The sequence below is a fragment of the Lycium barbarum genome, chromosome 1 (genome assembly GCF_019175385.1).
Source record: "Lycium barbarum isolate Lr01 chromosome 1, ASM1917538v2, whole genome shotgun sequence".
In the NCBI taxonomy this organism is placed as follows: Eukaryota; Viridiplantae; Streptophyta; class Magnoliopsida; order Solanales; family Solanaceae; genus Lycium; species Lycium barbarum.
Window position 1 is genome coordinate 64,451,759 of NC_083337.1, and position 10,133 is coordinate 64,461,891.

Below are 10,133 nucleotides of genomic sequence, written 5' to 3' on the forward strand. Positions count from 1 at the left end.
TTTCTTTTGGCATGTCTTAGATCTAAGTGATGAATGATATGGACTTTGGGGTAATTCTATTCATAAGTTTTGAGTGTGATTTATGATTCTTATTCACTTCTTGATGTTAGAACTCTCAAGTGATTGAGCCTCCCTCTTCTGTTTTCTGTACGTTGGATAATAGTCGATATATATCAGTTCCTATTCTTAGGAACTCTATGATAACCAATGTCCGGACTTCTATAAGATGTTTCATACTATATGGACATATGACTATGACTCCTAAAGCTCTTCGGTATACTTTATTATGACATTCGAGGGATGTTCGATAGGTTTCCGAGTGACATTCGAAAGGTATATAATATGACTATTGTCTAAATTTTCAAATGACAGTTCGTGTTGATTATTCCATTGATTCTTTGAAAATGTTTTAATTTGGATATGGTTGCTCACTACTCCACTCGTGCAGGTCTCAGTATGTCTTTCACTGAGTCCCGGGACAGGATATGTTATCGTGCACAGTTCCACTGCATTGTTCACCGGGTCCCTTACTAAAGGGCCGGAATATGATATATATATATATATATATATATATATATATATATATATATATATATATATATATTGTGGAGTTATGCTGTGTTATGGTGTTATGCTGTGTTATGGGGCTATGCTGTGTTTATGGAGTTATGCTGTGTTATGGGGCTATGCTGTGTTTATGGAGTTATGCTGTGTTATGGGGTTATGCTGTGTTTATGGTGTTATGCTGTGTTTATGGAGTTATGCTGTGCTTATGGTGTTATGCTGTGTTATGTTGTGTTATGGTGGCGACCATGTTTACCGGGTCCCATAATGGGCCTGATATGATATATGATATGACATGCATGATTTATGTTTCAAAGAGCAAGTGCTTGGTATTCTGGACATTGTTCTTGTTTTATGTACACCTTATTTCAGTTATGATCCTTTTTACTGTATTTCTTGCTTTATATAATCAGTACATATTCCGTACTGACCCCCTTTCTTCGGGGGGCTGTGTTTCATGCCCGCAAGTGCAAATACTCGCTTTGGTGATCCGCCAGCTTAGGATTCCCTTTCTGCTGTCTTGGAGAGCTCGGTTGTTCCGGAGCCTAGATTTTGGTACAGACCTTCTGATGTATATATATATATATATATATATATATATATATATGCTTGTCTAGGGGTACGATGGGGCCCTGTCCCGTCATATTGCACTGTTGAAACTCTTAGAGGTCTGTAGACATGTATGTGGGTTGTATCCAGATTTGATCAGTCGTGTCTATATGGTTACTGTGGATGTTCTTTCTTTATAGCAGCCTTGCCGGCTTGCATATATTATCGTTTTGTAGTGGCAACCTTGTCGGCTTGCGTAATATAATGATATATACAGTGGCAGCCTCGTCGGCTTGCATATGTTATTACGATGTGATTGATTGAGGACCTATAGTATCAGTCCGATAATGTTTGACAGGTACATATGGGTGTCCCGCTCGGGCACTAGTCATGGCCCACGGTGCTGGGTCGTGACAAAAGTGGTATCAGAGTAGTTCATCCTCAGAGTGTCTACAGACCGTGTCTAGTAGAGTCTTGTTTATCGGTGTGTTGTGCACCACATCTATAAATAGGAAGCTACAAGATTTGCGAGAGGTGAAGAGGCCAGCTTCAGATAGTGGGGGTGCTAAGAAGGCCCCTAGGGTAAATTCGGGACACCCCAGGCTCCAGGACCGAGTAGGAGGAGCCTCAATTATTCTATCGAGACTGACCCTTCGGAGGACCCAGCGACAATTCCTCTAGTGTTTTTGTTATCCAGGGAGGCAGTACTTGAAGCTATACCAGTTGCTCCTATGGCAGGGCACCACGTCAGACCGGCTACCCCGGTAAGTGTTACAGATTATTCCAGCCCCCTGTCCTGGTCATCGGTAAACTAGGAGTTGCCCGGTTATCTACATTCCTCGGACTCAGATGAAGAACACGATGAAGGTCAGACGAGTAGATGGCGGGCAGATGATGACGAGGAGCACACTTCACCTTCTAGATCACCAGATCAGACTAAAGACTGATCGACTACAAGTATATGAGACTTTATCGAAATTTCTTATGTACGTGCATTTGTTATAGATTGTTACCTAATAGCGGCGAGCGGAAATCAAAGGGGTCGACAACCAAGTATTTACGAGTAACAGTGACCAAGGTGTTCCCACCACCGTGGGAATTTTGAAATCTAGGATGGAAAATAGTTGTACATACAGGTGGAAGTTGGATATCAAGGTTACATAATGAGAATTTGTATATACGGAAGGAAAACTGGCCATCGGTATGGTGAGTTATGGTAAGTATAGTAAGGAAATGGGTCGAATGTATATATATTGCAGATAAGTTTAGTTAGAAAGTGTGCACAGAAGAAGCTAAAAGAATCAGTAACTGAAAGCAGAATATATGTTAGACATAGTATGAATGCTGCAGGTATGTTTGAAACCTGCAGTTAAAGATTGACAGGGAAAATAAACAGGACAGAGTGACAGGTACAGTTTGAGTGGGATACACGAGGTAAGTTCGTCATTTTCATCGTGTGACTGATATGCAAAGCCTTGTGCGGCTACGATACGATATAATATATATGCGTATGTTGGCCCTGTGAGGCATTGTTGGTATTTCCTACGTGCAGGTTTCGAGATAACAAGAAATACAGAGGAAACTCTGCCAAAATTTTCTTAGAAATAAAAAGAGAATGACATATAAGTTCATAATATTTTTGAAAGGTCATGTCAACATTAACGATAAGATTTGACTAAGTCGCAAGTACGTCTGACCTCGAGAAATAAAGTTAACGGTTAAATTGATAATAATAGTAAATATGAGGTCGACATTGATATGGTAAATTTATCATGTTGAAGTAAGGCTTTAAGAGTTATCCTCCATGTCAATCGTAAGGGGCATCATTCCTATTTGGAAAATTTGATTTCGAAGAAGCAAATATGAGCAGCAAAGTTTGGAATTCATTTGAACGGACCAGATACTTTCCAGCCGCATTTTACCTCAGAAAAAGCTCATGTTGAAGAACAAAAACGTCTAGCAGTTAAGTTTCACTTTTATTCGAAGAGTATGAAGCATACAGTAAGTAATTTATGAACTAAATGGTTCGCTCACGACCCAAGAACAAATCTAGAGGTAAACTATGTAAATCAAGCATTAGGAGCCCCGTGATGCTAGTCGAATTCTAGTTCCCCTTCTTATGGTGGTTTGGAGGATTGTTATAAGAATGAGTAAAGCCCGGTGAGGAGGTGACTAAAAGATATGACGTGATCTATGTGACTAAGGTATAAGGGCAAATATGAAATGGAAAGGCAGGGTATAGAACGAGTAAGAAAGACCTACAAGTCCTATAGGGAAAGTTCAGAATAGAGATCAACTGGTAGCGAAAGTGAAAGTGACCACAGGAAGAGAAGGAGTTAATAGAAGAAAGAAGATAAGAAGAAAGCGAGTGGGATTACAGTGTAGCGATGTGTTATGACGTGTATAGCTGAGAAAATGGGCAATATGAGCGACAGAATTGTGAAAGACCGAACTAAGGGAAGATGAACAACGAGACAGAATGAATGCCAGAAATGACTGGTATGATAAGAACAAATAGAGATGAACTGAATATGTTTTGAAAATAAGAAGGGGTTATGTAGAAGTAATGTTTTCCGAAGGATACAGGAGTAGCATGAGATTCCTCGTGCACAAAATAAAAGATGGACATAGACTGGAGAAATGAAAGGAATACTAAAGGAAGCACCCAAGACAGACATAATTAATTGAGTATGAGTATAAAATAAAAAAAAGGAAAAATATAGCTACGAACTTAAAGGTGTAATGCGAAGACAAGGTGATAAGACAAGACCACTATTAAGAAAAATTTGATATGATTTTAAGTAAGTCAGAAGTCAGTATTGAGTACACATCAAAAGTAAAGAGCATAAGGCATAAAGGAGTGTTGTATATATATAACTTTACCTCGGAAATAGTGAAATCCGTAAAGGACAAGGACTGTAGGCCGGAGAAACAAATAATGCAAGGTAAATTTATTACAGGAGACAGACGATACAGGTTGGGATAAAAATAATTTTACAAGAGAGCCTTGGATACTTGTCATCAGAATATAAATGCTACCTAATTGAGAATTTGGAATGACTACAAGTACTAGTTAATTATGGATTGGAGTAAGTGGAATGTGGCCTTGGGTGAATTGTTACATTGATTACATTACTCAAGTACAAATTATCAAATAAAATTTTGTACCATACATCGAAAGGTTCTCGTCGCTTCCTGACTTTGATTAAGGTTTCGTACGTGGATAATCAAGTTATAAGTATAAAGAAAGACGTGAGTATGGTACATTATACCAAGTGAATAGAAAAAAAGGATCGAGTGAATTTGAGATTAGAGATAGGGGCATAGAGCGGAATATAAATGGATACTGGTATAGGCATACCCTTAAGGGGGAAGCGGACAAAAAGAAATGCAAGTATAAGATGGGAACAATTGCGACTACAATATATTTGATATGGATACTTAAATTTCAGGTGAGATCTCTTGCCGAAGCCAGTTAATAAGATCTGAAAGCCAACAATCAATGGATAGAATTCAGGATGGTATTTGAGACAGTGCTGGGAATTATTGGTAAAGATTTGGGAAAATACGACATTAGAAAGTGGATGCTTATAAAAAGGAAGAATACGACAAGAAAATGATAACGAGTAACTTAGGAGATATTATAAAGGATAGCAATAAAATACTGGATTAGGGGTTAAAACGTTGGCAATGGGGTTACTTGCTAATGATACTGTAACTTATAAGTAGCAAAGGAGAAAGGATAGGAAACCTCCTATAGTAGGATATGAAAAAAAAAAAAACAAATGGCGAATAAAGGAAGGGAAAGGAGCGTGACAAGATAGACAGCAACCGAGTTTAGTACAAATAAGATATGCAAAACAGGATGAACCAGGAGAAGGAAGGACTATGACTAAGATTGGATATACTTTATACAAGTGGTACAAGAATAGTTATGCAATCTACAAATATTTGTATGCTAAGAATGACACCCAGTGTGTACTTGATAAGAAGGGTAAGAATTCAGTAACAACAATGTGGGTGTGTCAGGGAAAGGTGAAAAATGGATTGAACCAAATTACCGGGATAGAATTAATACTGAGGACTATGCTAGGTTACACCTCAAGGAGATAGTGAGACTTCACGGGATCCCCACAGCTATTGTCTCCGACAGAGGAGCTCAGTTTACAGCTAACTTCTGGAGATCATTTCAGGAAGGATTAGGGACCCAGGTGAGTCTCAGCACAGCATTCCACCCTCAGACCGACGGACAGGCCGAACGCACGACTCAGGCGCTACAAGATATGTTACGGGCCTGTATTATTGATTTAAGAGGTAGCTGGGATAATCATTTTCCCCTTATCGAGTTTGCTTATAATAATAGCTACCATTCGAGTATTCATATGGCACCATATGAGACCTTGTACGGGAGGAAGTGCAGGTCACCTATTGGCTGGTTTGATGTTGGAGAGACTAAGTTAATAGGCCCAGATATGGTTCAACGGGATGTTGATAAAGTGAAGCTCATTCAGGAGAGGTTACTGGCAGCCCAAAGTCGACAGAAATAATATGCAGATAATCGACGTCGATACTTAGAATTTCAGGTTGTTGATTGGGTGTTCTTGAAGGTGTCACCCATGAAGGGTGTCATGAGATTCGGCAAGAAAGGGAAGCTAAGCCCGAGGTACATTGGGCCTTATCAGATTATCCGTAGGGTAGGCCGGGTTGCCTACGAGTTGGACCTACCGTCTGATTTGGAAGCAGTGCATCCAGTCTTTCACGTGTCAATGTTTCGCAAATGTATAGGTCATCCTTCCAGAGTATTTACCGTAGATGAGGTCCAGGTAATAAAGGAGTTATCTTATGAGGAGCAGCCTATAGCCATACTTGATCGGCAGATTAAGAGGTTGCGAACTAAGGACGTAGCTTCCGTCAAAGTATTATGGCGAAACAACAATAGAGAAGAGATGACCTAGGAAGCCGAGGAGGAGATGAAGAATAAGTACCCTTACTTGTTCCCTACACCTACAGGTAACTTAAACTTCTCACTTGATTTTATTGATCGACCGATGAAACTACATATTATAACAATAAGAGAGATGTCACGACCCAGCCCCGTGGGCCACGACTGGTGCCCTATTTGGACACCCAAACAGACTTACGTACCAGATCGACATATCAAAGATTTATTCAAACTTAACATGCGCTATTTTAAACAGATACTGAAAACAAATATCATCTTAAGCGGTCGCCCGTACAGAAACATCATATCAAATCCGGTAGGCTGGCGAAATACACATCGCCCAGATAGACACACATATATAAACATATGGGCCGTTTTGGCCATAATAGCAAACGGGACCGCATTAAGACGTAGATCATAAACATAAACGAACAAACAAGACCCATGACCCACACATATGTCTACAGGCCTCTACAAACCATAACAGAAACATATGACGGGATAGGGCCCCGTCGTACCCAGATAGTCATATATACAGAACATGTATAACAGAAGGTATGTACCAAAAATATGAGCTCCGGATCAAAAAGGAGTACTCCAGACAACAGGATAAGTATCCTACACTGGCGGGTCACCTGATCGAACGTCTGTACCTGCGGGCATGAAACGCAGCCCCCGAAGAAAGGGGGTCAGTACGAAATATGTACTGAGTATGTAAAGCATGAAATACAGAAACCCGAATCATAACTGAAGTGAGGAGTACAGAAAATGGATACAGAATTAGTATATCAAAACCTGTGCTTAAAATATATGTATATAATGCAAATAAAAATCATGCATAGGGTTCAGGAACGTGGTCGCCACTCCGACGCTGGCGCCACAACACATCATACTCTAGAAGGTTTCATATCTCCGTACAATCCCCGAACATATCGTATCATCATAACATATCACAACACCAAAACATATCATATGCCATATCACATCATAACGTCGTATATAAGCGGTACCCGGCCTTATGGCGAGGTCTCGGGAACCGTAACACATCATACTGCCGAATATAACATAGTGCGCACGATCACAAAACCGGCCCGGGATCCGGCGAACGATATCATAGTAGTATGCACGAGAGGAGTAGTGAGGAAACCATATGCATATAAATACATAAACAAATTTCAAAACTCAATGGACAAATATATATTTACGACATCCGAAGGCTCAGAAATCAGTTTCGGGTCAATCGGAGTTAGTATGTGAAAGTTACAAACTTTTGAAGTACAGAACTTTCTAAAGCATTTCAGAAGCTCTTTTGGAACTTTCAAGTAGCAATCATATTAGGAAACTTCCAACTATCGCTAAAGAGCAAATCAAATGAGGTCTTAGAATCATATGTACACATCAAAATACATGTAGCCAAACTTTAGCCATATCAAATATTTTTCGGACATCATTCGGAAGTATACCAACTAGAATCTTTCAAACATCACAAATGCGTAGCAAACCATATGGAACAGCTTATGGAGATCAAAGACGGCGGCCATCCTAGTGGCTCTAAGAATAGAGTTTTCTTTAGAAGCATACACATATGTCATTCGTTCATTTCATAAAGGTCATGCCAAAAGAAAGAAAGGTAGGCTTTACATACCTCGATCGCTCGCTAACCAATCCTCGAATCAAGTCTCGGGCTCTCCAATATCTACAATAATATTATCAATTACCAAATATTAGCTACAAGTACTTGGAAATTCAATTCTAACTAGTACTTGTCTACAGAAATTTCGGCAGCATCTCCCCTGTAAATTCAACATCCCCGAGAATTTAACCCGGCCAAATTCATCAACAACCACACCAACAATACCAACAACCAAACCAATAACATCAAAAACCAATTCAAAACGAATTCCAACACTAGTAACCTTCCTTTCTACATAGTTCATCATTATTCAATTCAACTACGTATTTTCAAGCCGATTCCAATGCTCACATAGTCATTACTAATTCAAGATCAACCAAATACAATTCAAAAGCATTTCATACAATTCCACCAAATATTCTACAATCCCACTATCACCATATTCCAGTCGAAATCTCAACAAATGCGACAAGGTTACGTCACATTCTCTTCTTCCAATTTCATCAACAACAACAACAATTCATATTTTAGCAATTCCATTTCCATAATTACATAAAACTATAATAAAATCACATAATTTCCTATAACAACTTACAACTAATTTTCATACCAATCTTGAACCATTATTCTTCTATTTACATCACAAGGCCACAACAACATAATTTAACATACTAAATAAATTTCATTCTTCTCCCTTCACCACACTCACACACGGCCACACACCCACACACCCACAACACACAAATTTCATACTTTACATTCATTTCCATATACTACAATATATATTTAATTCTTCCATGACAAAAAGGATAGAATCTTTACCTTTTTTTCAATTTTTCCACTTGCCAAAAAAAGTACTTTCTTGCCCCAAAAGTTATACCACGTTGAAGAGGGTCTTGAACTTAGTAGGAATACTAGAAAATTATGATTTTTGGATCAAAGGTTGATGGGCAAAAAAAATTTTTTCCTTGTCTTGGCCGAATGGCCCTTCTTGCTCTTGTCTCTCACTTTTTTTTTTTCTTGAAGCTTCTAAGGGGTGAATGGAAAACAATAAGGCCCCTTTGCTATTTATTTATCCTAAGTTTAATGGGCACATGGGCTTGGCCCATATTTTTCCTCCATGGCCGGCCACACTTGTGGATTGGGACTTTTGTTTCTCTTTTTTTTTTTCCATTTCTTTTGAGCCCAATTAGTTATGGGTCTTATTTTGTAATTTTCGAAACTAATTTCCAAAATTCTCCATTTTTTCCTTGACCTTCCTCCATATTTCCACATCAACATTTTTCATGAACAACACATATATATTAAATAAAAATCAAATTATGGCCTTATTTCTTACAAGTCAAAATTATTTCGAATTTTCCGAAAATGCAAAATAAGGGATATAACAAGAGACTTCCCCAAAATCCTTATAAGACCTTACGGGACCAATTCAACATTCGAGGACGAATATTCTAAAGGGGGGAAGGATGTTATATCCCGTATTTTTATACGTCGAGTTATTCGCAAGAGAATTGACTCAAGTTAAAGACGGGATCATTTTCGGATTCGAAATAGGAATTTTTAATTTTCAATTTTAATTAGAACCTAAATTGTTTACAAATTTTATTTTAGTGTAAAAAAAATAATAATAAAAAATAAAATATATATGTTATTATTGGAGATTAGGGATTAATTAATTGTGATTAGATTATTAAGTAAGAATTAGTGATTAATTAAATTAATTAAGCTTAATTATTGAAAGTGGGCCCCACCCGAAAATTTAAAAAAAAAAAGAAGAATGACAAATCAAAATAATTGGTGAGTCATTAAAAGGGGGGGGGGGTGACGTGTCCAACTAAGAGACATCATACATATAGTTGAAGACCAACTTGATGAATTTACTTTCACTTTGCAAACAAAAAAAAGACTTAGAAAAAAAAAAGAAAGAAAGAAAGGACATTGCCATGGCTGCCAACCTCTCGGCCAGCCATGGTTGATGAGGAAAAAAATAATTTTTCATGTTTTGATCAAGTCTCAAGTTGAATTACAAGTTCAAGGAGGTGATAGCAACATTGGATTTTAAGTTGGAGAAGAAAAAATTGAAAAATTGGAGCAATTGAGCGTAGAAATTCCTCCGAGAAAAATTTGGTAAGATTTTCTTATTTTATGGTGTAATTGAGTTAAGAGTGTTGTAATGGAATTATTAAAATTGGATTGGACGAAATTGGAAGGAAGAAAATGTATAAAATTGGTGTTATAGGAAATCGTGGGTTGAAATGGATTTAGAAAAGTTGTTGGGTTGTTAGAATTGTTATGGACTGAATTGTGAGAATTTTATTTGTATATATCTGTTGTTGGTATTTCTGTGTTAACAGGAAAATAATTGGAAATTCGGGTTAGGTGAATATATAGGGGAAATACTGTCCGATTTTCGTTAAGTCCTTAAATAATGAAAAACCCTTA